The 10007-nt window shown below is 32.1% G+C and overlaps 1 non-coding gene across 1 annotated transcript; it reads left to right on the top strand.

Annotated features, from left to right (window-relative positions):
• The first annotated feature begins 332 nt into the window (after positions 1-332).
• Positions 333-440, top strand: LOC127741802 (small nucleolar RNA R71). Its single transcript, XR_008003007.1, has one exon. It is a non-coding gene; the product is annotated as a small nucleolar RNA R71 (small nucleolar RNA).
• The last annotated feature ends 9567 nt before the right edge of the window (positions 441-10007 follow it).

Here is a 10007-nt window from a genome sequence, read left to right as displayed (position 1 = left end):
GAAGATGCCTTTTTAGTATTATTGGATGCATTTTGCCATCCATTCAAACTTTGAGAAATCATGTTGACTTGCTGAGTCAACATTTTGTTCTGAGCCAATATGGCATTCAGAGCATCAATTTCAAGAACTCCCTTCCTCTGAGGCATCCTATTATTCACGGAATTCCTCTCAGAAATGTACATGAATTGGTTATTTGCAACCATGTCAATAAGTTCTTGAGCTTCTGCAGGCGTTTTCTTTAGGTGAATGGATCCACCTGTAGAACGATCCAGTGACATCTTGGAGAACTCAGATAGACCATAATAGAATATATCCAAAATGGTCCACTCTGAAAGCATGTCAGAAGGACACCTTTTAGTCATCTGCTTGTATCTTTCCCAAGCTTCATAGAGGGATTCACCATCTTTTTGTTTGAAGGTTTGAACATCCACTTTAAGCTTGCTTAGCTTTTGAGGAGGAAAGAACTTAGCCAAGAAGGCCGTGACCAGCTTATCCCAAGAGTCTAGGCTATCTTTAGGTTGTGAATCCAACCATGTTCTAGCTCTGTCTCTTACAGCAAAAGGGAAAAGCATGAGCCTGTAGACTTCAGGATCTACTCCATTAGTCTTAACAGTCTCACAGATCTGCAAGAATTCATTTAAAAACTGATAGAAATCTTCTGATGGAAGTCCATGGAACTTGCAGTTCTGTTGCATTAGAGCGACTAGTTGAGGCTTTAGCTCAAAATTGTTTGCTCCAATGGCAGGAATTGAGATGCTTCTTCCATCAAATTTGGAAGTAGGTGTAGTATAATCACCAAGCATCCTCCTTGCATTATTGTTGTTGGGTTCGGCTGCCATATCCTTTTCTTGTTCGAAAATTTCAGTAAGATTGTCTTTGCCTTGTTGTAATTTAGCTTCTGTTAGTTTCCTCTTCAGAGTCCTTTCAGGTTCAGGATCAGCTTCAATAAGAATGCCTTTTTCCTTGTTCTTGCTCATATGAAAGAGAAGAGAACAGAAAAAGAAGAGGAATCCTCTATGTCACAGTATAGAGATTTCTTTATGTTAGTAGAAGAAGAAAGGAATAAAAGAAGGAAAAGGTAAGAATCCAAACACAAGGGGGAGGAATGAGTTCGAATTCTTGAGTAGAAGAGAAGTGTTAGTAGATAAATAAATAAATAGAAGATGAGAGAGAGGAGTTTTCGAAAAATTAATTTTGAAAAAGGGTTAGTGATTTTTCGAAAATTAAAAGAAGAAACAAAATTAAAATTAAAATTTGAAACAATTAGTTAATTAAAAAGAATTTTGAAAAACGGGTGAGGAGTTTTCGAAAATTAGAGAGGGAAAAGTAGTTAGTTGGTTTTGAAAAGATAAGAAACAACCAAAAGTCAATTAGTTAGTTGAAAATAAATTTTTGAAAAGATAAGAAGTTAGAAAAGATATTTTAAAATCAAATTTTTGAAAAAGATATGATTTAAGAAGATATGATAAAAAGATATGATTGAAAATATATGGTTTTTAAAATTAAAATTAATTACTTGACTAACAAGAAACTAAAAGATATGATTTTAGAATTTAAAGATTGAACCTTTCTTAACAAGAAAGTAACAAACTTCAAATTTTTGAATCAATCACATTAATTGTTAGTAAAGTTTTTGAAAATCATGAAATAAAGATAAGAAAAGATTTTGGAAAAATATTTTCAAATTTTCAAAAATCATAAAAGAAAAATGAAAAAGATTTGATTTTTTTTTTTGAAAAAGTTTTGAAAAGATAAGATTTTTAAAATTGAAAATTTGACTTGACTTATAAGAAATAGCTAAGTTTTTTTTTTTTGACTAAGTCAACTCAAATTTTTGAAATTTATGAGAAAATTAAGGAAAAGATAAATTTTTTTATTTTTTATTTTTTTTGAATTTTTAATGATGAGAGAGAAAAACACAAAAAATGACTCACAACATGAAAATTATGAATCAAACACATAATGCATGCAAGAACACTATGAATGTCAAGATGAACACCAAGAACACTTTGAATGTCAAGATGAACATCAAGACTTATTTTTGAAAAATTTTCAAGAAAAGAAAAACATGCAAGACACCAAACTTAGAAATTTTTAATATTTAGACTCTAAGAATTCAAGAATGCATATGAAAAACAACAAAAGACACAAAACAAGAAAATATAAAGATCAAACAATAAGACTTACCAAGAACAACTTGAAGATCATGAAGAACACCATGCATGAGTTTTTCGAAAATATTTTTGAGAAAAATAAAAATATGCAACTGACGCCAAACTTACAAATTGACACTAGACTCAAACAAGAAACACAAAATATTTTTGGTTTTTTTTTAATTTATGAATTTTTTTGTATTTTTTTTTTCAAAAATTGTTTTGGAAAAAAAAGAAAAGAAAAATTTTTGAAAGATTTTTTAAAACTTTTTGAAAAGAAAATTACCTAATCTGAGCAACAAGATGAGCCGTTAGTTGTCTGAACTCAAACAATCCCTGGCAACGGCGCCAAAAACTTGGTAGCGCTCTCAAACGTGAATCACACTTTGTCACAATCCCGCACAACTAACCAGCAAGTGCACTGGGTCGTCCAAGTAATAAACCTTATGTGAGTAAGGGTCGATCCCACGGAGATTGTTGGTATGAAACAAGCTATGGTCATCTTGTAAATATCAGTTAGGCGGATTCAAATGGTTTATAATGGTTTTCGAAAATAATAATAAATAAAGCATAAAGTATATGAAATAGATACTTATGTAAATCATTCATGGGAATTTCAGATAAGTGTATGGAGATGCTTTGTCCCTGTTGGATCTCTGCTTTCCTACTACCTTCCTTCAATCCTTCATATTCCTTTCCATGGCAAGCTGTATGTAGGGCATCACCGTTGTCAATGGCTACATCCCATCCTCTCAGTGAAAATGGTCCAAATACTCTGTCACAGCACGACTAATCATCTGTCGGTTCTCGATCATGTCGGAATAGAATCCATTGATTCTTTTGCGTCTGTCACCACGCCCAACAATCGCGAGTTTGAAGCTCGACACAGTCATTCAATCCCTGAATCCTACTCGGAATACCACAGAAAAGGTTTAGACTTTCCGGATTCTCAAGAATGGCCACCAAAGGGTTCTAGCTTATACCACGAAGATTTTGATCAAGGAATCCAAGAGATACACGCTCGTTTTGAGGTAGAACGGAAGTGATTGTCAATCACGCGTTCATAGGTGAGAATGATGATGAGTGTCACAGATCATCACATTCGTCATGTTGAGGTGCAACGAATATCTTAGAATAAGAATAAGCTGAATTGAATAGAAAATAGTAGTAATTGCATTGAAACTCGAGGTACAGCAGAGCTCCACACCCTTAATCTATGGTGTGTAGAAACTCAACCGTTGAAAGTACATAAGTGATAATGGTCCTGGCATGACCGAATGGCCAGCCCCCATGAAGGTCTAAAATCAAATGGTAAAAGACTAGACAATCCAAGACCGGACACTAGTACAATAGTAAAAGTTCTATTTATACTAAACTAGCTACTAGGGTTTACAGAAGTAAGTAATTGATGCAGAAATCCACTTCTGGGGCCCACTTGATGTGTGCTTGGGCTGAGCTTGAGCTTTACACGTGCAGAGGATTCTCTTGGAGTTAAACGCCAAGTTGTAACATGTTTTTGGCGTTTAACTCTGGTTTGTGACGTCTTTCTGGCGTTTTACTCCAGAATGCAGCATGGAACTGGCGTTGAACGCCCGTTTGTGTCATCTAATATCGAACAAAGTATGGACTATTATATATTGCTGGAAAGCTCTGGATGTCTACTTTCCAACGCCGTTGACAGCGCGACATTTGAAGTTCTGTAGTTCCAGAAAATCTATTTTGAGTACAGGGAGGTCAGAATCCAACAACATCAGCAGTCCTTTGTCAGCCTCCTTATCAGAGTTTTGCTCAGGTCCCTCAATTTCAGCCAGAAAATACCTGAAATCACAAAAAAACACACAAACTCATAGTAAAGTCCAGAAATGTGAATTTAGCATAAAAATTAATGAAAACATCTCTAAAAGTAGCTAGATCCTACTAAAAACTACCTAAAAACAATGCCAAAAAACGTATAAATTATCCGCTCATCACTCACATAGCTATGGCAAGTTCAACATGAATTTGATATCATCCTCTAAAGCTTGAATATGTCTACCTCGTAGGTATACTCTCTGAAACATCAAATTCCCTAAGTTTTAATAAAACTCCTAAACTAGAGAGAGGTTTGAGACTGGTAAAAATATAAAACTATCCTTTCATCCAAATTGACAGTCACGTATATCTCTCTGTCCCTTTATTTCTTTCTTTTCATTCTACTTCTTCTAGAAACAGAGAAGAGAAATGTGAGTTAAGAAGAAAAGAGAGTTGCAGCATTATTCATCATTATTTTCAAATTCATTTTTCTCATAAATTAGAGTTATAGTTGATGACCTGTTTGTAGATACGTGTTTCTCTCACTTCCTCTTCGCATTCATACCACCTATTGAGGTAAGTGTTTGAGATAAAAAAAAACTCTCCTCTCCTTTCTTTTTCCTTATTTTTGTGTTTAGGGTTCATGGAACCTAAAATTTGCGTGTTTAATTCTTAAAGGAGATGACAACACATGCTCAAGGACTTTTGGGTGTCATACTTTCAAGGTATAAGGTGACAAACTCTCTTCCTCATTTGTTTTAATTTTGTCAAAAGTCCTAAGTAATAATATAGTTAAATTAATGAAATAGGTTGATTTGGAGTTGATTGAACACTAGGAGAAATCCAACAAATCTAGTGGTATCACTGTTCAAGGTATAAGTTTTGTTTTATAAATAATCATTATGTAATGTTATGTGAAATCCTATGCTAGTTGACGTGGGGATATTCATGAATTATGCATGATATGATGTTGTCATGTGTTATTGCTTAAGATCATTGAGAATGAACTTATGATAATGATACCAACTTATGATCTTGGTTTTAGTTGTGAATTATATGCTTGTGATAGAGATTATTATGTGTGTGAATAGATAAGGTTAATAATGAGAAGTGAATATTTGGATTGAGATTTTTCTATTTAATGAGTTGTTGAGTGAAAAAAATATAGAGAGTTGAGAATGAAATAAATGAGTATGGTTTAGTTTTGAATGATGGTTGAAAGAATTGATTTAAAGTCAGATCTTCAAATTTGTGGAGTTTATTTTGTCATAAAATTGAGGATGTCTAGTTTATTGCCTTAAAACAATGGAAGCAAAATTATTTTTGTAGAGAAAGTTATGGCTTTTGGAAGTTTGGAGGTCAAAACTAAATTCTGCAGAACATGACAGTACAGATTGAAACATCCACACACACAAGAAAAACGTACATAAGTGGTGCAGATTTTACAATTCACAACTTACCGACAAGTGCACCAGGTCGTATCAAGTAATAAACTCAGGTGAGTGAGTATCGATCCTACGAGGATTAACGGATTAAGCAAACAATAGTCAATTGATTATTCTAGTCAGACAATCAAAATTTAGGGTTTCAATAGCAAATAATATAAAAATAGAGAATTAAATAAAAGCAAACTAAAATTGGTTAAGAAAATAATATGACAAAGATAGTTAAGGTGTCAGAGATATTTAAATTTCTGGATTAATATTCAATGTCAACTACCTTGATCATGTAATGATTATGTTTATGACAAATCCCAAGTGATTAAATTCCTTTTCCTAGGCAATCCAATCTCTTCTAATGCAACTAATCATCAATCCCTTGATCACTCAATTGCATTAGAGGGTGAAGTTCAAATTCTGATTTATATGCCACATAACCCTAAGAACCCCAAAGCATAATGCAGTTATATGTCATGTACCACATTAAGTTCAGATAATTAGAAATTATGAGAGATTGGTTTCAAGCTGTAATTCTAATGATATAACTTTTCTAAGACTCGAATAGAATGCAAGTTGAATTAGAGTTATTTTCCAATAATCAATAATTCTTAGGATGAAGAACGAAACCAATTCTTAAACAATAATCAAAATATTAATCAAGAGTAAAAGAATAAATAATTATTAATCCATCAAAGTAAATAGAGCTCAAAACTTTAACAATGGAGGATTAGTTACCTATAGTGCAAAAAAGTTCTAAATCCTAATCTAATATAAAACCTAAAACTAATGAAGAATGAAAGACGGAAGAGAGAATGGAGAATGAGCTATTTGTAGCATGACATCTATTTGGCTACGAAATCCAATAGATAGAACCATTTGTGTTTTGATTTTCATTTCATTTGGAGAATGAGCTATACATAGTTTATAGAATCTTCTAATATGTGTTGAAATAGTAGAACATTAAAAGACTATATTTTAGGATGAATGGCAGCTACCATTCCTAAGTATGGTCATAGAGCAATATTAGAAAAATATTTTGTTAGAGCATGATATTGATTGATATTTACTCAAAACTGAACGTTGCTCCAAGTAGAGTTGCATCTTTCCAATGGAAGAACAATATACTCAAGGTTTTAAAAATTGTTAAATACAATGGAGGATTTCATATGTAACATCAAATAAAGTTCTTCCTCAAGCAAGATTGTTATAGAGAACCAAACTTATAACATGGAATAAGGCTCCCATGGTTAACAAGTACTACTATGAAAATATTTGATAAATTCTTAAAATATAGCATGAGGTTATCTCAGACATATAATCAAGATTTATCTTTTTGAGAGAAAGTGATTGTACGAAGTGAAAATTTTAGACAAATTCTTCTTATAATTCTACATGGATCAAGACGAGGTACATTCAATTGTAAATTCGTTTTATCTTTGACACTTTTGTCAAGTGCTCAAACTAGCAAAAGAAATAAGATTTTTTATAGACACAACTACTTTATATCAAGAAGAGACAACACAAATATGAATTATGTATTCTAGAAATTATCATCATTCTTTTTTTAGACATGGCATTTTATGTGTTAGCTCATTATTTTTTTTATCAAAATATTTTGGACAATATGTCATCAAAAGATTTTTTTAAAGTAAGAACTATATTGACTATTATAGTAGATAATGTGAAAGAGGTCAACAATCATTTTATGCATGTTATTTTTATTTAGAAAAAATTATATCTTAATTCAGATTCAATCTATATAGATGACAAGAATATAAAATATTAATTAGATCTCTTTGACTCGAAATTATTGAAGACTTTAACTTCTTTTAGTTTGTCTCCGCACAAACTAATACTTAGATTTAATGTCCCAGTGATATTAGGTAGCGTTTGGTTACTGAGACATAGACACTGAGACATAGACACAGTGGTACACGGTGACACATGTCTGCTGTTTGGTTTGGTGAGACACAGATTTTCGAAGGACACGGGAGGACACGGATGGACACGGAAACACTAAATTTGTGTACCTCCAATTTGGTGAGACACTGAGACACAACTTGTAAGACACTAATTTTTTACTCTTTTACCCTTATTGAGTTTTTAAAATTTGTCTTCTTATTTTCCCAAATCTTTTTTTTTCTCTTTCTCTTTTAGATTCTACAACTAAATTTACTTTTCTATTTTTTTCAAAAAAAATTTGTACATTTAATTTTTTTTATTTATTTAAATTTTGATTAATCTTTGATAAATTCTGAACTTTAATTTTCTATTTTTTTCAAGAATAATTATATTATTTAATATTTAAATGATAATTATCTTGTTTCTTATTTTTGCCAAACACAATACATAGACACAAATATTTTATGTCCATGTCTTTAATGTCTGTGTCTCTATGTCTATGTCTTATCAAATACATCAACCAAACGGAGCCATCAATTCAATGAATTTTACTAATGAACACCCATCAATTCAATGTATTTTTATAATGATACAAGGCTACAAGTTAAGAAATTTTAAAAAGTCATTTTGGTTTCTAAGGATGAAGATAGTACCAACAAATGAAATCTTCCTATAAATTTTAACAAAGACAATTTTATATAATAATATATTTTGTTATCATAATAAATAAATCTTGAGAACAAAATCATATCTCATATTGGATTGTATTTTCCATATGGCATTTTATCATGACCAACTTTCAAAAATTAAGAGTAACAATAACTTGAAATTTTTGTTAAGGAATTATTATGAAATATCTATAAATTCAATTATCAATGTTATTTATAAATGTGTCTTTAAAAAGATAAGATCTTAATATAAGTATTTCAATTTTATTTTAAATTATACAGAACTATAAATGAATAATTTTTTTTATTTTTCAATTATAGAAGTGCTAGTTATTAATGAAAGAAAAAGTTTAACTAATATGTATCTTAAGAGAACAAATTAAGATTATTATTAGTAAAATTTTGTTAACTTTTTATTTTAATAAATATAAAATAATTATATTGAAGAAAAGAGCAGAATTTTTTATAGTCAACAACCAACATATACTTTAGCCCACACGTTTAAATATTAATGGCTAATTAATTGTCAAAAATAATAAATTTTGATGATTCTTTAGCATTTTTCTCTATAATAAATTTTTTTTGTTAGTAACTTTAATATGTGCGTAGGATACATGTTAACTAAAAAAAAAAAAACAATTTGAAGTGTAAAATTACTAAAAGAAAAGATGTCCTAAAAAGGCAATTTTAAGTGTAAAATTATTGAAAGAGATGTCCTTCATCAAATAATTTGATTTGAGGGATCAACTTCTCCCACTAAAGGGAAAGAAATACAAATTATGAATTTGAAGAATTGGTCCGAAACTTCCATGGTGGAATGCTATATTGCCTATATATATGTCTCCATATGGTTGGCATGGCAACTTTGGATATTGGAGATACATATTTGATGCTATGCTTTTTCACTCGAATTATTATTATTCACTGTTTGCAACGGGACTTCATCCGGGGCCATCATCACAATAATTGATATTCCATCAGCTTTGTTGGAAACAAGACAGTGTATCAAAACTAAACGAAAGGCGTGAAGGTCTAAAGTAACGACAACAATGTTGATCATTTCGTAGACCCCAAAGGCTATTCTTTGGGACAGAACTCCATCGACTGTTAAAAATAAAATAAAATAAAAATAATCTTCATATGATAGATATAATAAGCAGATAGATAAGGCCATGTCCTAAGAAGATGGGATGGCAAGCTAAAACACCAGTCAGAAATCACAATGAATTTATGAAATAAAAAATATTAATTTTGTTATTGGCTAGTTTAACAAGCGATTCTATGTAATTATTATTATTATTATTCAAATTTATTATCATATGTTCTAAAGATACATTAAAATTAGGGGTAAATATTGTTTTGGTCCCTAAAGTTTAGGGCCAGAATCGAAATCGTCTCTCTTCTAATTTTGGATTTAAAATCATCTTTAATGTTGTTTTTTTTTATTAAAATCGTCCTTATAATTTTTTTGGACAAAAATACCCTCACCACTACCAATACAATTACCTCTTCCACCAACACCAATACCAACACCAACACCACCACCACCACAGCACAGCACACAACTAACAGAGATCAATTAACAAACTTCTTCCATCAACAGCAAACAACAATTCAAAAATCAAGAAATTCAGAAATCAAGAAAACCAACAACTCAAATCCAACAATGATTCAACAAATTAAAGATTCAACAAATCAAGAAGTAGAAGAAGTAGAAGGCGAAGCAGAAACAGAAATCAAAGCAAGAAGCAGAGGCGGCGAGCAGCAGCGGAGCGGAAGCCGACAACGACGAAGGGGTCACGGCGGCGACCTCCCTGTTTCTCCCCACCTTCTTTCTCTCTCCACCCCCGGTAGCGTGGTGAGGACGACGGCGGCAGCGCGGCGAGAACGCGGTGGTGATGAAGGCGCGGCGGCTCCAAGCCCGTGACCCCCTCACTCGCGATCCATCTCTCTTCGTGGTTCTGCTCACGATGGCACGACGCAATCGGCGCGATGGCGGCGGCGACTGAAGCACGAACAGCGGCGACAGGATCTGACAGCAGCAACGCGAGCAG

This window comes from Arachis duranensis, chromosome 9, assembly GCF_000817695.3.
Source record: "Arachis duranensis cultivar V14167 chromosome 9, aradu.V14167.gnm2.J7QH, whole genome shotgun sequence".
NCBI classification, from domain to species: domain Eukaryota; kingdom Viridiplantae; phylum Streptophyta; class Magnoliopsida; order Fabales; family Fabaceae; genus Arachis; species Arachis duranensis.
Note: the sequence above shows the minus strand (reverse complement) of the source record. Positions and strands in the feature narration are given on the sequence as shown.